A 22,072-nucleotide genomic window follows, 5' to 3' on the forward strand; every position below is an offset into this window, starting at 1 on the left:
TGGTTATTGATGTTGGCGCTGGGTGCGATGAGCATGGTCTGGGGCAGTGCTAGCTGCTTAATAATAATGCTAAATAATTGTTAGGCTCGGTTAGTGGACCAGGCAGGGGTTAGTGCTTAAATATTTATATGTTGCATGAATGGTTTAGCTGTGGGGCAGAGTTTATAGCAAACAATACTTGTGTGTGTGTGTGTGGGTGTATGTACAATGCGCTTAACTCAAATTAGTTTGCCGCTTGACGCCAATTCGCGCAAATTATTAAGTCGGCGTTCCCCTTAGGGCACTAAAAGCGTTCGCCTAATGCACTTACGCTCCCTGCAACTCCTGCCACCAGACACACATCGTTTGTCTTGGCATAAATTATGGCACACACTTGCCAAAGTGTGTGTGTGTGTGTGTGTGTGTGTGTGTTAGTCTCGACACAGCTGTAAAAAGCACCCCCGGCCTGCTGCTGTGCGTGTGTGTGTGTGTGTGTGTGCAAATATTTACAGCTTGGCAGGCAGTTGCCTAGTGGCAGTAAATTGCGTAGCCCAAACTTCCTCCGGCAGTGCGAGAGAGAGCGAGAGGGAGAGAGGGAGAGACGGAGAGAGACAGAGTGAAACCAATAAAATTGTTAAGCAAGAAGCGACGTTAAATTACGCAACATGCACACAATAAACAGCCACGCACTCACACACACACACACACACAGAGAGAGAGCAACTCGCAGTGACAAGCAAATGATTTTTATCCAAGGACATGAAATTGGCCCCACGCACAGTTGGCACGCCCATTGCATACCTGCAGGGGGCGGCCGGCAGGAGCTGAACTCTTGACATTGTTGCCAGAGCTCGAGAGCTGGCATCAATCAAATATGACACGCATTAAAATTCTCACGCTGCCTCTCATATGCGTGCGCGGCTGCTGCTGCTGCTGCTGCAGGAAATTGACAGGCTGTCTGCCACGCCCCCGCAGCCCACCCCACCCCAGCAGCTCCTGAGCTTGCGACACGCTGCGCATTATAAAATGTTTGCGCCTCTGTGTTTTATGCCTTATTTATAGTTGCTTGAATTTTATGCCGCTGCCAGCACACCTGCAGCTGTATGTGTGTGTGTGCAGGTGTGTGTGTGTGTGTGTGTGTGTTGTGCAATTTACCAGGAAATTGCTGCGTTTAGCGTAATTTTTGCTACTTATTGCCCGTTGGCGTCTCGCGCCGCAGCCTTTTTCATTTCTAGCCTCGCAGTTGCTTTCCCTTTTTTTTTGCTTCTTCTTTTCCTTTGTGTCCCCTGCCCAGGTAATTTTAACATTAAGCGCTTCAGGCGCCAAAAGGTGTTGCCGGCTGTCGGCTGTCGCTTGTCGTCTATTGCCGCTTGACTGTTTGACTTTTTTATTAAGGACGCCAGAAAAGTGTCAAGTTTTGATGGGCTAACCAAGTGCTTGATTTTATACCGGGCGGGTGCTGCCACAAGCGAGGCCAAATACACCGTTAACATTGTTGTTGCACGGATTCTTAAAGCCGAACATTACGTAAATGGGGCTCTGGGCTGGGGTTTACTGCCTGCCCCGGATTTAAGTGCTTGATTATAGACTCTCGAGCATCCCAAATGCGTATTCATTGCGATAGTCACATCGTTTCTATATGGCCGAGTAACTGTAATCTTCATTATGCATTCTGCACAAATTTATTATGTAATTCCAAAGTTTATGCGGGGCAGAGAATCAATTTCATAGCTTATTATACAGTGCATGTATAAATATATACATATATTCTATATATGTATAGATGGCATGTGTATTGCCTTTTCTCGGCTTGTCGGTTCGTCATCGAGTGGCAGAGGAAAAAATTCATAAAGTCATTTGCAATTTGCTGCCAAAGCAAGCCAATGCGAAATGACAGCAAATAGCTTCAAAAAGCAACAAAGATACATATAAATATCTATCTATATATTCGTGTGTGTGTGTGTGTGGGTGGGTGTGCGAGTACGTTCAGCAACATCTTCTGGGGAAGCAAAATAACTGTCGCAATAAAATAATTTATTGAAGTTCTGCAATGCCAGCGACAAATGCAATAAACTGCAAAACTGCGCGAAGCCCACATGACGTATACGTTATAAATTTATTTTCAATGCTTCGACAGCAGCGCGTTCCAGCTCTTAGCAACTCTTGACACACATCCCACAAAGACGCACTCAGCCAAAGAAAACGAAGAAGAAGAAGAGGAGAAAGAAATGTGCGACACACACACACACATGCTTATATGTATAGCAGTTAGTTAAGCATAGCAGCGGATGGGATAAAGGCTAAAGTGATGCATGAGTTTAACGCCCTCACGTCTCTGACAGGACAGCTGCAAAAGTTGTCTACTTATGAGGCAGGAATATGTTGCCAACAGCGCTGAGATATCGACAAGAAATCGAAGCAGGAACTCTATATATATACAGATAGATAGACATGCACATATCTTTATATATATATATATGTAAGGAACGCCAGCTCGTGCTAGGATTTGGCAATGACAGCAGCAGCAGCAACAGCAGCAGCAGGAGCAAGAACAGCAGCAGCAGGAGCAGGAGCAGTCAAAAACTTTTTTTTGGCAACGAATTTTGTTATTGCTGGCCAAAATGACTTTGTTTATGCGTTGTACTATGTATTTAGTAATCAGCTTTCTTGGCACAACACAAATTATTTGAGCTGAGGCTAATAACTTTTGACGTGCGCTTGTAAGTGCCACTAAGCAGTGGGCGAGTGGGCGAGTGGGTGTGTGGCTGGGCGTGTAGGCGTGTCATATGCTTGTATGTGTGAGAGAGCGGCTTCACATTTGCTCATTAGGTGCCGCAATGCCACAAGATTCGCTCAAGCCTGTCAATTTTTTGCGCAAACTTGGCATTCGACGAGCAACGACGGCCAACTGCTAATTGATGACATTGCTTTTCTTGTTCTTGTTCTTGCTTCATCTGCTTGCTGCTGCTGTTGTTGTTGTTGTTGTTGTTGTTGCTTTGGTTGTTTCGGTTGTTGGCTGCAAGCGTTTAATGAGCAAACAGAACGCACGCAAAATTACAAAGAAGCAACGTCTGTCTGGTCAGCCCGTATTTACACAAGACTTCAAGCCGCATGCAAACACCAATTAGAGTGACCGCAATGCAAACAAAGGTATCAATTAAGGGCCAGTCAGTGTGTAGCTGGCCCTCTCCCACTCTCCCTCTCCCTCACACACTTGGAGTGTCAGCCAAGTCAGCAAGCTCTTTAAACGGCTTAAAGCATTAAGGTCTTTGAGCATGTCAGCCAAATGGAATGCAAGTCCATTTACACGCAGCCCCACCACTCTTGTAGCATAGTGTATTCATAACAATCAGTGGCACTGCATCCTGTTTCCGTTGTGCTGGCGCGTAATCAGCTAAAAGAAATCAACTTGAAGTGAAGCATTCACTGAAATGTTGATGTCTCTGTCAGGAAATCAACAGCAGCAGAGGCAGCAGGAGCAGCAGCAGGAGCAGCAGCAGAGGCAGCAGCTGCCGGCAGGCACCACTTAAGGGTTAATTTCATAAATTGTAGATCAAAGCATTTGCCAGCGGCTCTGCCGGTCTCCGGACTGTGGGTGGGTGGGTGAGCGCTGGCATTTGCCCTGCAGTTGACAATTTTTGAAAGTCAGTGATTTGTAAATAATCCTTTTATAAGCACAATAGCTGCTCGTTAACGGCAAATGAGTTTTGACATGCCCACTGGACAACTACAGAGTTGTTGCTCTCACTCCCAGCGCCCAATCTAACCTAACCACCCGCACCCGCACCCGCACCAGCTACCACTCCCCGCCCACCCACTGCTTATCCCTCCGACATTCTGAGAACGAGACTTTGAATAATGCGTGGCCATTAGCACAGTCGTTGTTTTCAGTTGTTGCTGCTGCTGCTCCTGTTGTTGTTGTTGGCAATTTAAGGCAACACATTTGGTGCCGCCTGCCCGCCCACTTCATGGCTCGCACTCGTTCGCTCCAGGTTGTCGTAGTTGGCGCTAGTTTGCTTGTTCGCTGCTAATATGCGGCATACATGCAAAGTTTTCAGCTGTTGCGCGTCGTCGCGATGCCTCCGCCCCGGCGCCCCTCCCTGGCCCAGCCAGCCGTGCTGAAGAGCTATGCTCGCCATTCGCCGCTTTGCACTCTAAGGAAAAAGGTATTTTGTACAACATATGCGACTATGTTAAGTTGTTAAAAAGCACAAGCTTGTGCACTGGCGAAATTCATTAGCAGCACATACACACATCGACAGGCAAAGAGCGAGAGAGTGAGAGAGAGGGAGTGAGACAGAGAGTGGGAGAGGAAACTGTGCAGGTCCTGGCTGCTGCCTGCCGCCTGCTGTCGCTGTGAGTCAGCCTGAAAGTATTTTCTAATTAAATACTCATGTTTTACAATATGACGCTGACATTTTGCGGAAATGCCTTTTAATTTTACATTTGAGATGCGAACGCTACACGCTCCATGCTCTACGCTCCACGCACACATGTGCCCGAGCGTTTCGCTTTTAACTCATATTTGTAGCTGGGGCACATTTCAGTTTAATTTGGCAGAAATGAGTTTTAGTTTTCATTTCAGCTTTTTGGCCAGGCCGGCGTGTGCCGGCTGCTGCCGGCTGCTGCTGCCGCTTTGCTCTTTTGCTGTATCATTTCCGCTGAAAGCAGCCCCAGCCCCAGCCCTACTCCAGCTCCCTCTACACCCACATTCACAACCCTTACACGCGCTTTTCTAGACATTAGCAGCAAATAATTTAATTTCTCATTTTCGAGCTGAAAGTGCTCAGGCAAAATCATTTAAAAAGTGCACACACACATACACACATACGCACCTCGAGGGGGGGCTAAATGAGAAATTACGCATACGCCACGTTTGACATAAAATTGCGCATGATGCGCGAATCAACGAAGCAAATATGAAGTCAACATGGGCAGCTGCCGAGACGGCAACCAGATAAAGAGCAACGCGCAACGTGCCACATGCAACGTGCAACATCTGACAGCAGACGAACGCCGCTGGCGACTGCGACGCGACTGCATTACATTTCAATTTCCACTTTTCCTTCATTTTATGGCTTTTAATTTTTATTTTTCTTCTACTCGTTGTTGTTGTTGTTGTTGTTATTGTTGTTGCTGCCATTTAATTTTAATTCATTTGCATTGTCTTTTATGATATTGCGCGACGCGTCCTTTGTCTGCTTTGAGCGCGGCAAATGGAATGAAATCAGCCATAATTAGCATAATATTTCATGCTTAATGTAATTTAAGTTGGCAAAAAATAGCAGAGCGAGAGAGAGAAAGAGAGAGAGAGGCAGAGAGAGACAGAGAGAGTAGGGGTGGTATATAAAAGGAAAATAAAATGATGTGCAATGCATGACAAGCTTCGAGTGACAGGCATGCAACGGGCAGCAGCAGCAGCAGCAGCGGTGGCGGTGGCGGCGGCAATGTGAACATGCAACACCTTGGTTCATGCCACGTTACATAGCACAATGCAGGGTTGCACCGGGTTGCCGCCGTTTGACATTTGCATCGTTTGATTGTTGCAGCACCACCCAACCACTTGCCCACGCAACCACTCGCCCACCCACCCACTCGAGCGATCAGTGCTATATGCCTGTCACTGCGACTCGATGGATGGCCAACATGCTACACGTGCAACATGCCACATGCCACATGCCACACGCTGTGACGCCCCAAGGGCAGCTGTCTTTGGCAATTTATGCGTTTGCTGACGCAATTATGCGAAATTTTCGCACAGCATGAAAAGCGCGGGGCGTGGCTAAGCGTTTTAAGTTTTTGTTCTCTGCTGCTGCTGCTGCTGCTGCCGCTGCTGCTGCGGCTGCTGCGGCTGCTGCTGCTAGCAGTTGGGGCAGGACATTGTTTTTCAGCGTAATTTAATTACATTTCTGTGGCCAGAGGCGGGCGTCGCGCTTCCGCACCCTTGCTGGCCATTTGAGCAGCTTTAGCCATTTGTGCGGCAATTTGAATTTTGCGGGCGAGCTGCTTGAGGTCATATTAGAAGCAAATTAATGTTGTTTTAATTGTAAATGAGTTTGCAATGGCCAGGAGAGCGGCCCACCACTTGCCACATGCCACATGCCACAGCCAACCGCAAGTGGCGAGTCCCATGAAATATTGTTGCAATTGCAAACAGTTCGCAACAAGATTTTTCATTTTTTTTTTATAATTTTTTTTTTAGTTTGAGCGAAACTATATTAATTACAACTCCTGTCTGCTATGTTCAACGAGCCAGGGGCTCGCGCGTGAGCAGGGGGCGGCTAATTGCACCTTGTAATTGGCCTGCTTCACCCACTTTCAACGCCTCTGACTAATGATTTATATTTCAGCTCGGCTCTACGCAAACATTTGCCTTGCCATCTCCGCAAATTGACATTGAATGCACAATCGAATCGATGCCAAGACAGAACTGAAGAGGATAGCAGGAAAAAGGGCTCGAAATACTAATCTGCCACAGCAGCAACAGCAGCAGCAGCAGCAAAAAAAGTAGGCGTTACTCTGTAAGCTGACAGCATGAGAAAGTGCCAAAATGACTAACGCACGAGTTTTGTGTGTGTTTGGCCGGGCGCAGAACGTCAATGCGCTGCCCCTGCCACTACCTCTGCCTCTGACTGGCAGACAGACAGATTGGGTTTCATTCATTCGACTGTAACCGACATAGCCAAAACACAGACACACAGCCAAACACACGCACAACGCCAACAATTTTTGCCAAATTACATTTCAGCACAGCCTTTCGCATGTACAGCTACAATGTGTTCGATACTCTATTCCATTCGGAAGTTGCGCTAGCTACACATGAGACTCTGTGTTTAATTGTAAATAAATATAAGTGAATTATACAATACAATTGTTTAAGTATAATAGACGAACCGTTAAACTATGCAATTTATGAAAGGAATATACACTACACACTTTTATTTATAATAATATATTAATTAATTATATAATATTAATTATATAATAAAATGAAGACTAAGTATTGAGTAAACGTATGTAAAGATTGTTAAATTAATATTTAATAGCAGCAGAAAATAATGTATAATTAATAAAGAAGTTGTTTTCACTTGGAAATATATGTAAAGATGGATAAATTAATATTTAATATGGATATAAATAATAATCATTGAAGTATTGATAAATTAATATCCCATAATAACTACTATAAACAATATTTTAGATATAATTTTTGGTTTTATATAAATAAATTTCTATAGATTATATGTATTTTTCAGTTTTCTGCAAGTATTAATTTTTTTTTAAATCTTTTCATATATTTTTGATATGCAAAAATTCATTTAGTCAACTAGCATTCTATCCAGCTATCACAAAATTTAAGTATATAAATAAATATTATAATAATATTGAATGATTTCTATCTATACATTCTAGCTTTTCTCCCACTAAGCTTAGTAATCAAAACCAAATCAAAGTTTGGCATTTTATTGAATTAATTCCTAACCAAATCACACACTTGGCAAGCTTTCTAGTTGAGTAAGAGTATTTATTCTTCGGTTTGAATATATATACTGAACTAAACTTTATTATTTCATTTTAGTTTTTGCACTTTTTGCTTCAGTTGGGGAAAGAGAGCGAATAAGAGAGAGAGTGAGAGAGAGAGGGTGTGGGAGAGGGCGAATTTTCACATTTGGCACATCAATGTCAAATTGAGGCATCGCAACGACAGGCTGAGTCCAACGAATGAGCTGCCAGGAAATTGCCAAAGATATGCGTTAGTGTGTGTGTCTCCGTCTCGCTCTCCGCCTCTCTACGTGCGTGTGTGTGTGTGTGTGGCAGAGTAGACATAAAATGAAATGAACAAAAAGATTTCTATCGCCGCTCGGCCACTCGGCTCAGCTCACAGAGCTGCCTCAGCTGGCCAACGGAATGGCAAAAGTTGCTTAATATGACAGTCTCGCGCTGCAAGGCTACTCCATGGAGTAGGTGGTCCAGAAACAAATGAGTGAGTAATAAACGTGACCAGCGTGGCCCGGGCCAGGACTAAACTTTGAGCATAAACTGCAATTGCCAGCAAACTAAGAAGCGAGCGAGCAAAGACTTTTGCCCGCTAATGGCGAAATGGCAGTGCGGGTGGTTGCCTGGGTGGTTGGGTGGTGCCGGCTGCGTGGCTGAAGTCTTTTGCTTGTTAAGCCGCCAAGTTCTTTGTCATTCGGTACGGCACGGCACGGCCCGTGTGCGTTGGCTATCAGATTTTACCCCACTCAACGCTTGGCTGGCTGCCTGAACTTTTGGCCAAAGCGTAAGCAGATGCTAATCGCAGCTCTTCGCTCTGAACGCTTAAAACAATTTTCTTTGATGCGACTCTAAGCCCCGAGTCCAGACACGGCGCAATCCAATTGACTTCATTTGTCCAGCTAAAGAGCAAAAGACTAAATGATAAAGCGCTCGAGGCTTTTGCTTTTGCCTCGGCTTTGGCTGTGGCTGTGGCTCGGACAGAGTCCATTTTCTATATAATGGCCTGTCGCACCCTCGAGTCATATTTGCAGTTAACCGCACACAACAATAGGCAGCGTTTTGATGAATTCATCTCTGCCCCACCGCCACCACTAGCACGCACCACATGTGGGTGGGTGGTGGATTATAATACTGCGTGTCTCTGCCGCCCTCTGTGTATGGCTAGGCATATGAATTGATTTGCTGTCAGCGTTGCGGCTGTGCCTGCATGCACGACTTGCCTCGGCGACGTCCTCATTATGCCGCACATATGGCCAGGCCAAGCTGCTCTGCCAGCGCAACGAAAGAGAGAGAGAGCAGAGGCAGGCGAATGTTGCCACCACGTGCCACTTAATATGCGCAGGCATGTGGCAAGATTTGGCTGCAACCACCAATGAACCCGCCAGCAGTTAAGCTCCAAGTCTTTGTCTTCTTCATGTTTAGTATTTGTCATAGCCTGCCCTCTCCTCCCGCTCCTGCTCCTGCTCCTGCTACTTCTTTCACTCTATTCTTTTCGATATTTGCGCATTTGCCTCGAAACAGACGAAATGACAATGGGGCTGTCAAGTTCTTTACTTAATGCACAAATTATGAATAATAAAACTTACCAAAGCAAATATAACATTTAGGGGCGTGAAATCAAATAAATTCTCTGATTGTTGTCTTACTTATGGATAATGCGCGCCTAATGCGCAAAATACAAAGGCTTCGCATCTGACTTGGCTTCAGTTATTGAGCTATGCGAGACTGTTGCAAAGATATATGGAATATATATTGAATTGGTAATTGAATATGTGCCTAAAGTCAGGGCTGGCAAAGAAGCTATTGAATATGTTTTTAGAGTATTTGAAACATAAGGAACATTTTATGGAAATGAAGAGTTGAATATAAATGTATAATATTTTATATGATGCACTTAAGTCACTCAGAAATAGTTGATTGTGGTATAATATAATTCAAATTATAATAAAAATATTTTAATCATAACTTTGTTTAATTATTATTTTTTTTTATTAATTTTTAATATTATTAATTTTAGTTTTTTAAATAATTTGTTGATTATTACAAAGTATATATATAAAGAATGTCAATGAGAACGAGTAAGAATATTGAGAGCTGGTCAAATGCTTCTTTTATATCTCGCTTTGCTTTCTGCTTTTATCTATATATATACTTGTATATTTATATATATCTACTATATACATTTTTCTACTCTATTTGCAGAGTTTTCTCTGGCTTTGTCATCAGGAAAGTTTTGCGTGAGCGAAACAAGCTGTCAACATTTTAATAAAACTCCGACAAGAGCAGCGAAATATGAAGTAAATGCTTAAAAAATTGCGACCAAAATATTTGTATAAAATTAAAAAGGCAAATGAAATAACAGCATGGGCAGGTGGGAGGTGGGTGGCAGGACAAGGCAGCTGGCAGGTGGTTAGCTGGTTAGCTGAAGCAGAGCCAGTTGGCCAATAAAACTTTCTTCATCAAGTCAACAGCACTTGGACAAGCGCCGCCTGGAACTATGCTTAATTTTTTTATCTTTACCCTAGATAAGCCAGAGAATCTCCCTCTCGCTCTCTCTCTCTCTCTTTCTCTCTTTCTCTCTCTCTCTTTCTCCCGCTATTCACTCTGTCTCTGCGCTTTAACCCAAAGACCAAGTTTGCGAGCTGGCATTAAGCCAAATTGCGTAGCACCGGCTTTGGGGAGCCGGGCTAAAAAGGCTGCTGAAAGGCAAGAGAAATTGCCTGCCAAATGCTACATTTAGCCTACAAAACTGTGTAGGCAAAACAAAGGCGCGTGCATTGAACTTTCGAGAGTGTCGCGCACAAAAACAGACAACAGCCGGCAACAAGAGCGACAGCCCCCAAGGCGCGGCAGCAGAAGAAAGCACAAAAAAAGCAGAAAAGTGGGCGTGTGTGGCAACGTAAATAGTTTGTGCAGCTGCAGCAGCAAGTGCAGCAGGCACTTTGGCAGTCAGACAGAGCGAGAGCGAGAGGGAGAGAGAGAGAGAGTGTGAGTGAGATGGACGGACAGCCGACAAGTGCACATGGCTTGGTTCCTAATGAAGCCAGCCAAAGGCGTACATCAGCCTAGGCCCCTCCACTGCCCCGCCCACCTGGACGAAACGGCGGCCGCCGCCGAAAAGTGCAGAGACTCGGCATGTCGAGGTCTGTCTCGACGGCCAGCTGTGAGGCGTGCACACTTGTCAGCTGCCGTTAGACACATTGTTGACAGCCAGTGCCACGCCCACTGGCAAATACCTGGGCGCACTATTGCAGTGTTGACAACACACTCACTCGCCTTCTCTCTCTCTCTTTGTGTCTCTTTTTGGCGCCTGTCAGTTGTTTGGCTTTTAGTGCACTTGCCAATTGCCTGACCCACAAAACTATGCCCACACTCTGCCACGCCCACTGTCTGCTCACTGCTGAAAGGACACAATCAATTGTCAGTTTTTAGTTGCTCTGCGTGTTGTTGTTGTTGTTTATGGCTTTGGTCTTTTGTGCACCGTAAATCTGTTAAGCTGTTAAGTGCTTCCAGTCGAGGGTTTTGGAATTTAATAAAATTTTATGTGGCATTCGCGTTTATTATGCTAATCAACCAATTGCCAATTGGCAACAGCTCCCCCGGCTGGCCAAAGCTGATTGCAGCTGAAACAAAAGCCCTTCATATAGCATCTACATACATGCATACATATATTTTTTGTATTTTGCAATTTCAATGCAAAAGTGATTATCTCTTATGGCAATAAACAGAGTTCTCCCTCACTTCCACTCTCCCACTCTCTCTCTCTAGTTGATGGTTTTGCATTAGCTATTTCCCTTGGCAATAGAAAACTCGTTCGACTTGCCGCTGCACAGTTAATTAAACTGTAAATTTCGATATGGCTATTGACAATACCGTTAGCAGCTGTTGGCCATTCGAGGCCGGCAACGCTTTGGCCTTAGCCGCAGACAGACAAAGCCGTCATTAAATGTGCACAATGCAAATTAATATAGCATACTTAGCAGCGCGCAGCACATTCTGCGGTTTGGCAATGCCATTTGAGTTTATTTTTTTTTTTTTTATTTCCGCCATAGGACGGCTTTTTATCAAAGCAACAACAGCCGCAACACTTGCACATTTGGCCATTTGTGGGTGGCCCAAACCCGAACCATGCAGGCGAGTGTCGGAGCCGAGCGATGGGGGGGCGGGGCAACGTTGTGACGCCGGCTTTGTTGTTTATCAGCGCTGACAAATCTTTATGCGTTCATTTCATTTGGCTCTTGCCTTTTTACCACTTTTTGATATACCCCTTAACAAGGGGCTGAAGGGTAGCTGAGGGCGAAGCTTCTGCTATAAACTTTTATTATATTTATAATAATCAAATAAAGAGTTATATTCTCTAAGCACATTCGAACTTTGCCATGTGTCTGCTCTACAGGGTATTTGGCAAGTCCATCAATATGCAAGCGAGCTGCTGTTTATATGCGGCACTCGTGCTATTTTTCATTAGAGCGCGCGTGTGGTTAGCTGCATTGTTGACATGCGGCTGTGGGTATATGCGTGCAGGCGAGACAGAGATAGATAGAGAGAGAGAGAGAGAGAGAGAGAGAGAGAGAGAGAGAGAGAGAGAGAGAGAGAGAGAGAGAGAGAGGGAGAGAGAGAGGGGGAGATATTCCAGAGGCAACGCGTATGCATCTGCGCACCTAAGCTACAATGGCCCAGGCGCGGGGGACTTTAATTTATTTAAATGCTTATCACGAAAGGCTTAAATGTTGTTTTGCTTGTTGCGGCGGCGGTTTAAAGCGGCTTAAAAAAAAAAAAAACAACAAAATGCCAAACAAAAATGCCATGCACAAACGCACAGTGGTACACAGATCGCAGTGGTGCGTGGGCGTGGGTGTGGGCGTGGTTCCGTGCAAACAGTGACGGGCTGCACACAACTGTGAGCATTCCCTTTACCTCTGCTTATTTACGTTTGTTATTTGCTCGCCTTCTATATTCCCTTTCCTTCATTTTTTTTGCTTTCTCCATTTGCCATTTCAGATTGGACTTCCGGTCGGGTCAGTTGAATTGTATTGCTTAATTAAACGCAGCCAAGATGGAGGCCAGCCGGTCGCCACAAGACAAGACCACGGGACAGATGGGACAGGAAATGGCAATTGGTGGGTGGGGGGGTTGGTTGGGATGGTGCACGGTGGGCAGGTGCCCCAAATGCCAACCGCAACAAGACAAAATCAACAAGGACATGCCGCATGCCTCATGTTTGGGTCGTCTGGCTGCCACATTGCCCATTGCTTCACGCCCATCCCGCCCCGCCCGCTGCCCGCTGCCCGCTGCCAACTGCCTGTTCAATTAATTATTCAAGTGAAAATTTTCATATCCTGCGATACATACAAAATAAGTCAGGTCCTCGCTGCTGGCATGGCCTCCCCAATTCGACAGCTGTTGACCTTACCTCAAATGACTGCCCCGAAATGGCCTGAGAAATGAGGGTGTGGGAGTGGCAGGCGGGCTGGGGGCTGCGGGCTGGGGGCTGGGTAGGTGTTGCGCCTTGTTTGCTGTGGCAAATTTATGGTTGCAAATTGTTTTGCACCCGGCAACAGGCCAAAAAGGTTAACACGCGGCGAATGAGTAACATATTTTGAGGCTCGTTGAAAAGTCAACATTGGGCAGCAACAGCAGGAGTAGCAGGAGGAGCAGGAGCAGCACGAGCAGCTCAAGTACGCACTGCTTCAGTCAGACATTTCTCTGTTTCGGTTTGGTCAATGGTCGCCATTTGCTGCGGCTGCTACTTTGCATGCGCAGCGGGTCGGGCTTTAAGCAGGAGACGGCGTGGATGTAGAAAAAGGTTCAAGGCGCTCGCAGCTGCTGCTTCTCGTCGTGTTGTTGTTGTCGTTCTTGCTGTTGTTGATGATGATTGTAATCCGGTTTGTAAGTTATGTGCTGCTTAATTGAGTTCACATGCACATGACCTGAATTCTTGATTGCCAGGGCCTGCGCCGGCAGCGCAAGGATGCCCCGGGATGCCCAAGGATACTAAAAATTCAGATTAAACCTAAACCTTTGCCCATAGTCGAGCTTCAATGTGTGGCGGGAGCGCGCCAGGTGTGCTGACTGCTGATGAGCTTTTAGCACAGACGAGCACACGCACACCCACACACACACACACAGTTACACTCACGTGTGTCTCAGGTTGAACACGTGCTGCTGCCATTTGCAGCGCAGCGGGAGCGACGCTTAACCTGAAAGTTGATTTCACTTGTGCTTTATCTTTAGCCTGGCTCTTATTATGCAATTCTTTAGTGTACGTGCGGGCGTGTGTGTGTGTGTGTATGTGTGTGTGTGTAGTTGGAAAAACAATCTCTTAATTTTCGTAAATCTGCACCTCATAATTTATTTTAATTGCCCCCAAAGACCCGAGCTCAGACAGGGCTCGCAACGCTTTGATGCTGCCATAAAAAATGACCCCGGACCAAAGCAATTTATGATAGGTTGTATGTATGTGTGTGTGTGTGTTTGTGAGTGTATGGCCATTGTTTATGTTGTCTAGCCATAGAATTTACGTGAGTTTTTCTCAAAATTTAGACATCCGCCATCCGCATCCGACATCCGACATCCGCACAGGCAATTCAAACTTGCCAAACACACGCCGAACTTTGCCCGTCCAACGAGAAGGTTTTCGAAAAACTAATGAAACTAATTTAGTGCACAGCTCAAAATCTAAATAGGGCTGCTGGCTTCAATCATTTAGCCACAAAGCCCGCAAAAAGACAAAACCCGCACGACCGCAGGAAACGGCTAAAAAATTGCACACATAAAAATATGTAAATATGCACCTGCTGCTGTCGCTGCTAACCAAAATACACTTTAACTTTTTCAAAGCACACACACACACTCGCACACGTGTATACATGTGAGTAACTATGTCTGTAAGTGTGGGCGTGGCCGCAACAATGTTGTACAACTTTTTGGCCCGAGAAACTGTTGCTATTTTGCCTGCCAGCAGCCAGCAGTGAGTGAATGAGAGAGAGGGAAAGAGGGGGAGGGGTAGAGGTTGAGGCCCGCAACATTTGACAAATGCCGGCAGAGCTGAGCACGGCGCAGCAGCAGGCTCTGCGTGTGGGGCTAGTTGCTCACTGCGATGCCCTGGAGGCCGCCACACGAGGCTTTTAATAGTTTGATGTATGAGCCGCATCTATGGCAGCCACACATATGCAAATTTCACAAGGTCCTTCCGAGGGATGGCGGCAGCGACTTAAGAGCGGCGCGGCGAGTGCCGCCACTAAGCCTTTTTATTACGCATTTGTGTAATGTGCGTGTACGAGTGTGTGCGTGTGTGTGTGTGTGTACGTGTGTGTTCGAAAATTAACACAAATGTATTTAGTTTGGCCCGGAATGTTGGCCCAACTAATAGTCTGCCGGCGAAAGGGGTTGACAGCCGCACATTTAAAGGTGCCCAGTGTTTGAGCATGTGTGCGCACGTGTGTGTGTGTGTTTGTGTTTGTATGTGGGTATTTGCTTCTCTATCTGTGTGTGACTAATAGCTTTAGAGCCAGAACTTTTAAGCTAATTTCATGTGAAATGTGTTTTAAAGCCATACAAAAGTCCCACTCTCTATAGCCCCCCTGTCTCTCTCGCTCTCGGTGTCTCTTTGTCTCGTTGAAATTATGCAACAATTCGCTTTGTTTGTGTTTTGCCTTTACTCGCTTTCTCTCGCATTCTCTTAGGGTTTCTCGCTTTGTCTCGTGTCTCTGTGTGCAAATAATGAGCGCAAGTTCAAAGCCAACATAAATAAAATTGTTAACATTTTGCGCTGTGCCACGCCCATATGCGAAACACATACACGCCCCAACAATTGAATTTGCCTCAAAAAAAAAATTCGAATGACTGCAATGCACGGGCAGACAGCTGAATACCCTGTAAATGAAAATCTTTGTCTAATTTTGCCTTTCTTTTTATCTCTAAATTAATGTCTATATTTCTTTTACATATAGGTAGAGTATACCATACATGTTTATATGTATTTACAGGGTATAAATAAAATAGATGCTGAACTGAGTTAAGAACGAGCTAAGCTGAAACTTTTTCTTTTTCGCTGCTGCTCGGTCGCTGCAAATGGAATTCGTCGTTTGATGTGCTCGCATTTTATTTTGGGTTTTATCTTTCTCTCTCCCTCTCTTTCGGTCTCTCTTTCTCGCTCTGTGCTTGGCTCGACTTTCACTTGGGCGTCGCCTTGTGCAATTGTTTGAATACTTTTTGCAGCGCATTAAATTAGTTTCGTTTGAGTTAACGTGCCGAGCGATACGGACCGATGGACAGGCGGACAGACATTCTGGCAGACATCGAGCAACATGCTATGCACAGAACAGAACAGAGCAGAGCAGTGCAGAGTTGAACCGAGCGAAAGACACATACAACTTATAATCATGTCAGTCAAAGGCAACAACAATTTTTGGCTAACAAGAAAATGTAACACACACACACACACACACACATACACACAATCGCATCGCTTGCTGGAAGAAAGGATGTTGTCTGTGCTGACAGTCAAAAGAAAGTTTTCTGCAGCCCAGACAGTTGGCGGGGGGAGGCGGGCGGTGTGCCGCAATGAAGAAGCCAAAATGCCCGGGCAATTGACTTTAATCTGAAGCCAAGCGTAGCTCGCTCAATAAAACTGCTTAAAAGCAGACATCACTGCAATCGAGGCAATTCACATCGAAAGGACAAATGTCAAAATGCAAAGCGAAATATGCCATAGAGCTACATAGGTTGAATGGCTGAAGCTGGCCTTAAGTTCGCTTGCAACACTGTTTTCAACACTGGCCCTGCTGAGGTAGGTGTGCTTAAGCTGCCTTGATCTCGGCAAGCCGTATCTCTCTTGTTTATTTACATTTTGCGTTTTATTTACACAACTCTAATTGAAGTGCCATGCGGCAGTTGGGGCAGGGGTTGCTGCTGTGAGCCCAACCCTTGCGCTCATTCTAGGGAATTATGCAATTTTCATAATGCGCAACATGATTGAGAGATCGTTCGCCAAAGATAACAAACGGCGGCAGCAGAGCACCCTTCTTTGTGGTTGTGGTTGCTGCCAGAAGGCTAGGCTAGGGCTGCATGGGGTCGCGGTCGGGGGGTGGTTGAAGATGACACAACAAGGATGCAGACGCCCTTCGTTTCGGAACTTCATTTGCATAAAGTTCTCTATTCTCTTTTAGCTGGGACAACTGTAATGACAAAATTGAGCGCAATTTCTATTTGAGTCTCGTATCTGTTTTTGCTTATTTCTATTTTTTTAATTTTATTGGAGCAGCGGATGAGCGTGTGGGGCGCTGGTTGATCCTCTGTCATGACAACGACGCATGTCAACATGAAATAAATCACTAAACGCTGTGACAGTGTCAAATGTCAGGCGAGTCGAGCGGCTGTTGTCTCGCCTCAACTCGACTCGATGCGACGCCACTTGCCACAGCGTGCACAGGCGCACAGGCCGCAGGACGCAGCACCGTCTATAGGCAGTTGCTGGCAGGTGGCAGGACGGCAGCAGGCAGGACAATGACCGTTGCCACCGCCGCCGCTGACGTCGCCGCTGCGTCACTTCATTGTTGACATTTAACGTGTTCGTGTTTGGCGTGACAAGTGACATGCTGTGCGCGACCTGACGGCGGGCGCGACCAACTGTTGAGGTGGAGTTGGAGTGCCAAGTGGGGAGTGGGGAGTGGGTAGTGGCGGGAGTCGCGTTTGCCAAAGCCAGCCAAAAATACAAAAATGAAACGGCCGAAGGGGTTGAGTCTGCTAAGAGTCGAGCGCACAAAAACCCATGCACAAAAGGTAACGTATAATTGCATAAATATGCAAATTAGTGAATGTGCGTGTGTGTGTGTGTATGGATGACTATATCTGTGTGTGTGTGACTAGGAGTGCGGGTGCCTTGGTGTGTGTGCGTGTGTGCGAATGTGTTAAAGGGGTGCGTCAGCTTGACGCATTGTCGCCCCAATGTCAACGAGTGTCGCTGTCACACACACACACACACACACACGCACAGGATGTGCGAGGCGCTCGAGCAAAAATCTATAGCATACTTTGCAGCGCTACCCAAGCACCTGTCTGTCTGTTCGCCAGTCAGCACAACACCTGCTCAGCCCGACCGTGTGCATTGGCATATCAATGCGCAAAATGGCAAAGTGGAAGTCCTTGCTGCCGTTGGCATTTCGCATGCACGGAAATGTGTCTAATTTCAATACAAAGTAACTTTGACAACGAGCTGCCTGGCGATAAGAAGGGCCAAAGCTGCCGGCAATGAGAGGCGAAGACAAAAGCTGCATTTGTCTATATGCAATTGCACTAACAAGCACACACACACGTGCACATACACACACATGCACATGCACGCATGTACGCATGCAGAGACATGTGCACAGCTTCCAAGCCAATGCACAACATTTTCATTGAACATTTCACAGTTGCTTTTTCTGCATTTTCCTTTGAAAATGTATATGTACCTATAATTTTATTTTTATTCTGATACCCTGTGTTTCTGTGTTTTTGCATTTGAATATTGCTACAAGAACCCAACGCCAATGGGCAACGGAAGCTGTCTGCCACACAGTAAGACAGCGTCGGATAATTGGAAATGTGGCTGATTGCATGAGAAATGCATGTTTCTAGCAAAAACTCTGGGCGTTACTCTAGAACATTTGCCATTCGCAGAGTATCTGCTAGTCAATCAGTCTGCTGGCGGCCCTCGGGCACTCTCCTGTGCATATTTTCAGGGCTCGCCTCTTACGGAAAATCAACAAAATGTTATTTATTGAAAATTGTTATGGACTTGTGCCGCAGCCAAGAATCTTAATTTGGCTCAGAGTTGCGCCATGTTTCCTTTTCCTCATCCTTTTTTTTTTGCAGTTGGGAATTCCTTTGGCGCATTATGACAAAATGTGCATTTAAGTACAGCATTTATGTAAAATGTGCGTCTGGCAAGTTTCGACTGGCAGCGAAGCTTTAAAATGTGCCCCAAGCACTCAGCCCACAGCCCACAGCCCACAGCTCACGGCCAGAGCCAGGCCAGCCATAGCCCATCATACCCGTTCGAGCAGCTTCATCAGGAGACGTTGAATAAGCGCCCAAGTTGGTGACGAGCATTTTGCCAGCCTCGATTGGGGGCGGTGTGGGGGGTTGGGCGGGGCTGCATGCCATTTGCTTTGGCTGGCAACGAAAAAGTTCAGAAATTAAGTTTGCTGACAAACGTTTGTACAGGACGCCAAAGGAGAAGTGGGGCGGGGCGGAGGGGGGCATGGTCTCTGGCTCAGGGTAGTGGCAACTTTACCAAGACATTTCTAAACTTAAATAAGCGCAAGTTTGGCGCACCGAGTTGCCAGTTGCCGCCTGCCACATGTGCGACTTCGTGCAACTTTTCTAATGCAATTAATTTCTGCACTCAACAACGAGCAGGAGGCGTACGGAAGGGAAGGGAGAAGGGAGCTGTAGCTGTTGCTGGAGCCGCAGGAGGTCGCAGATGAGAACTGGCTGCAGCCAGGACTAGGACGAGGGCAAAGTTTTCAAGCCTGCAACTTGGCGGCGGCAGTAGCGTTTTGTTTTTCGCACTTGCAACTTGGGAATGCACAAATTAGTGTGGCAGCATGTGGCCGGGCCTCTGCGGCAGCCGGGGCGCTGCCACGCTTCCTCTGGCCATAATGCATGTCATACTTGTAATGGCAGTGCAGGGCACATTATTTCGGGCTTGCCGTAAATTTGTCACACGCACAAATTGTTGCTTGGTAGCCACCCAGTTCCATTGCCATTGCCATTGCCTGTGCCATTGCCACGCCCAACTATTTGATGTAATTTAAATTTTTAATTAAGCACACAAATTGTTTTCGGCGGTTTCGCAAATCTCTGACAGATTTCTGCCCTCCGCGCTGGCATCAAACAAAATGATAATGAAAACGTTTAAATATTTACCACAATTTGCAGCAACACATAATACACACACACACACCAACACAAACAAACACACACAGACGCACACACAGACAACAACAATAACAGAAAGATGAGTGAGATGAAACACATATAGAGCACGCATAAACCAGAGTAAATTTAGTTGTTTGATTAGTTTTTAAAGCGAACACAAACTACGTGAGAAATTAAAAGATTTTCGTTAGTTAGTATAAATGATAGGGGTGTTCGGGTGATGAGTGTGGTGGAAAGTGCAGAGAAATATCTACGTTGATGAAACATCGAGTGAGAGTTGTACAAGGAATCGGCATTTGCTTCCAGTAGACATACCTGCAAAGAGAAGAGCAATAAAATAATTCAATTAGTGAGTGTGATTAAATTTTATGGCAAATAAATATCTTAAAATTTATTATAAATATATGCACATTCAAATATTTAAAAATATATGTCATGTTTAAAGTTAAATTGTGATAATATATACCTTAAACTAATTAAATATATATGCATATTAAAATAACAATTATTATACAAAATAATAAATATATAAAAAATAAATAAAAAATAATAATAGGTTTATAAATCTTTATTTTCTTATTTAAAAGAAATTTAGTATTAAATGAAATGTATTAAACAAATAATAACGGAAAAATATTTATATTTATATAAATTTAAATATTTCTCAAATATATGCATACTTATATATAAATTATGAACAGTAAATGAATATATAAATATAAAAAAATAAAAATAAATAAACAAAAGTATATTAATTTTATTTATTAAACAAAAGTATTTACTTTTAATTAAATTAAGGAATTCATTTTCTTATTCCATTATAAAATCAAGTCGAGTTTATTTTAATCCGCTTTTCCAACAAATTTAAAACAATTTATTTATATTTAATCAAGTGAAGCTCCATCGCAGTGTTATTAAATATAAATGCAAATTTATTTGGAATTATCAAATTAATTAAATCGCTCAGCCATTGCTTTTTAGCAGCGACAAAAAATATCTTTGGCCGTCGCACAGCGCGGGATATCAGCGAGTGCTATCTCTGATATTTGCTTAAAATTATAAAACAAAACTTGTGCACGCCACAAAATGTGGTTGTTAAATGAAAAACAAGCAAATCACGACAACAAATGCGCGTTGCACGCGAGAGTTGCATGCGTGTGTGTGTGTGTGTGTGTGTGTGTGTTGGGGCTATGGGGCGTCTGCTTGATGTGTGTATAAGCAGCTGTCCAGCTGACTGATCTCGGCTAGACGAAAATATTTGCCTTGCATTTCACAGTATAATTTAAATTTACCGACTTTTTTTTTGGTATTTTATTTACCTTTTTGGTTCGTTTTTTTTTTCGCTTGAATATTGTTGAAAATGTTGTTGCATGTGTTGCCATGTGTGTGCGTGTGTTTGTGTGTGTGTGTGTGTCTATGTCTGTCTGCTATTTGTTTGGTTTGCGGCTTGTGCGGCGGCATTTATATCATTTTTGCACACTGTCGCCAAAGGTTTGGGCTGAGGGCATCGAGCACTCGGATTGGAGATTGGGTATTCGGATTGGATCGGAGATTGGGGTTATGGCTACGGGTTCAGGAAATGCGCTCACGGCGATACAATTTCAGTTTCAATTCATGAATGTTAATATTTATGTTTTGATTTCAAACAACGCCACCTCTGCAATATTAATGAAATACAAACAAAATGTTAGCGCGCGCCACAAATACATGTTCACATACACACACACTTACTCACACATCCATATGGGAGAGCAGCTGGCGTGCAGGCAAACACAGACATATTTGATATGCAAATAAAGTTGACTGCGAGGCAAACGAAGAAACGCAAAACGAAGCACCTGGCCAAAAAGAAGCCCCAAAAAATCAAACACAAATTGAGTGAGCCATACAGGCAGACAGAGAGGAAAGAGAGCGATGGAGAGTGAGAGAGAGAGGGTAGGCGGCAAGGCAATGTGAAGTTCTTTGTCAATTTGCCAGAGCTTAGAAGTGTGTAGCTAAGTAAAAGATACCAAGCAAAAAAATACATGTGCAAACACACACACACAGCTGTTGTGAAGGTTTGCCAAAATTTATGCAAAGTCTATGGAAAGTCGCTTTGCGTCAAAGATAATCAAAATGCCGCAAAGAGCGCGCGCAGGCCTTGCGCTCTAAAGTATGCAACACATTTTGGTGGTTGAATCTCGTTTGCCACTGCTGCTGCTACTACTCCTGCCACTCCTGCTGCTGCTCCTGCTGCTGCTCCTGCTACTGCTGCTGCTTCAATTGCTGCTTCAAAACAAATACATATTTTATTTCAAAGATTAACGCTTCACTCTGTCTGTCTCTGCCTGCCTGGCTGTCCAGGCAACTCAAGAGCGGGGCTTTCTTGAAAAAAATGCAAAACCGCCCCCTGCCCACGCCCTGACCCACCTTTAGCACACACGCACAAGACAATTTCAATTCGGTTTGTTGCACTTTGTAGTCCCGGCTGAGGGGCAACAGCTGCCATGTGCCACACCTAAGCCAACGAGAGCGTACTCTCTCTCTCTCTCGCTCTCTCTGCGTATGAGTGTGTGTGTGTGTGTGTGTATCTACGGCGACAAAGCGACAGGCTGGCAGACAGGCGATTTTAGCTGCAGGCTAAGCAAATGACAAAGCGGCGACGTCGACAGCGGAAGCTGCTTGTCCTCGC

General features: G+C 45.0%; 1 protein-coding gene across 7 annotated transcripts in view; it reads right to left on the bottom strand.

Annotated features, from left to right (window-relative positions):
* SKIP (Shal K[+] channel interacting protein) overlaps positions 1-22,072 on the bottom strand; it is a 170,231-nt gene that overhangs the window by 19,892 nt on the left and 128,267 nt on the right. The window lies entirely within an intron of this gene.

Source organism: Drosophila navojoa, chromosome 2, assembly GCF_054131105.1.
Source record: "Drosophila navojoa isolate 15081-1374.11 chromosome 2, UAZ_NAV_1.0, whole genome shotgun sequence".
NCBI classification, from domain to species: domain Eukaryota; kingdom Metazoa; phylum Arthropoda; class Insecta; order Diptera; family Drosophilidae; genus Drosophila; species Drosophila navojoa.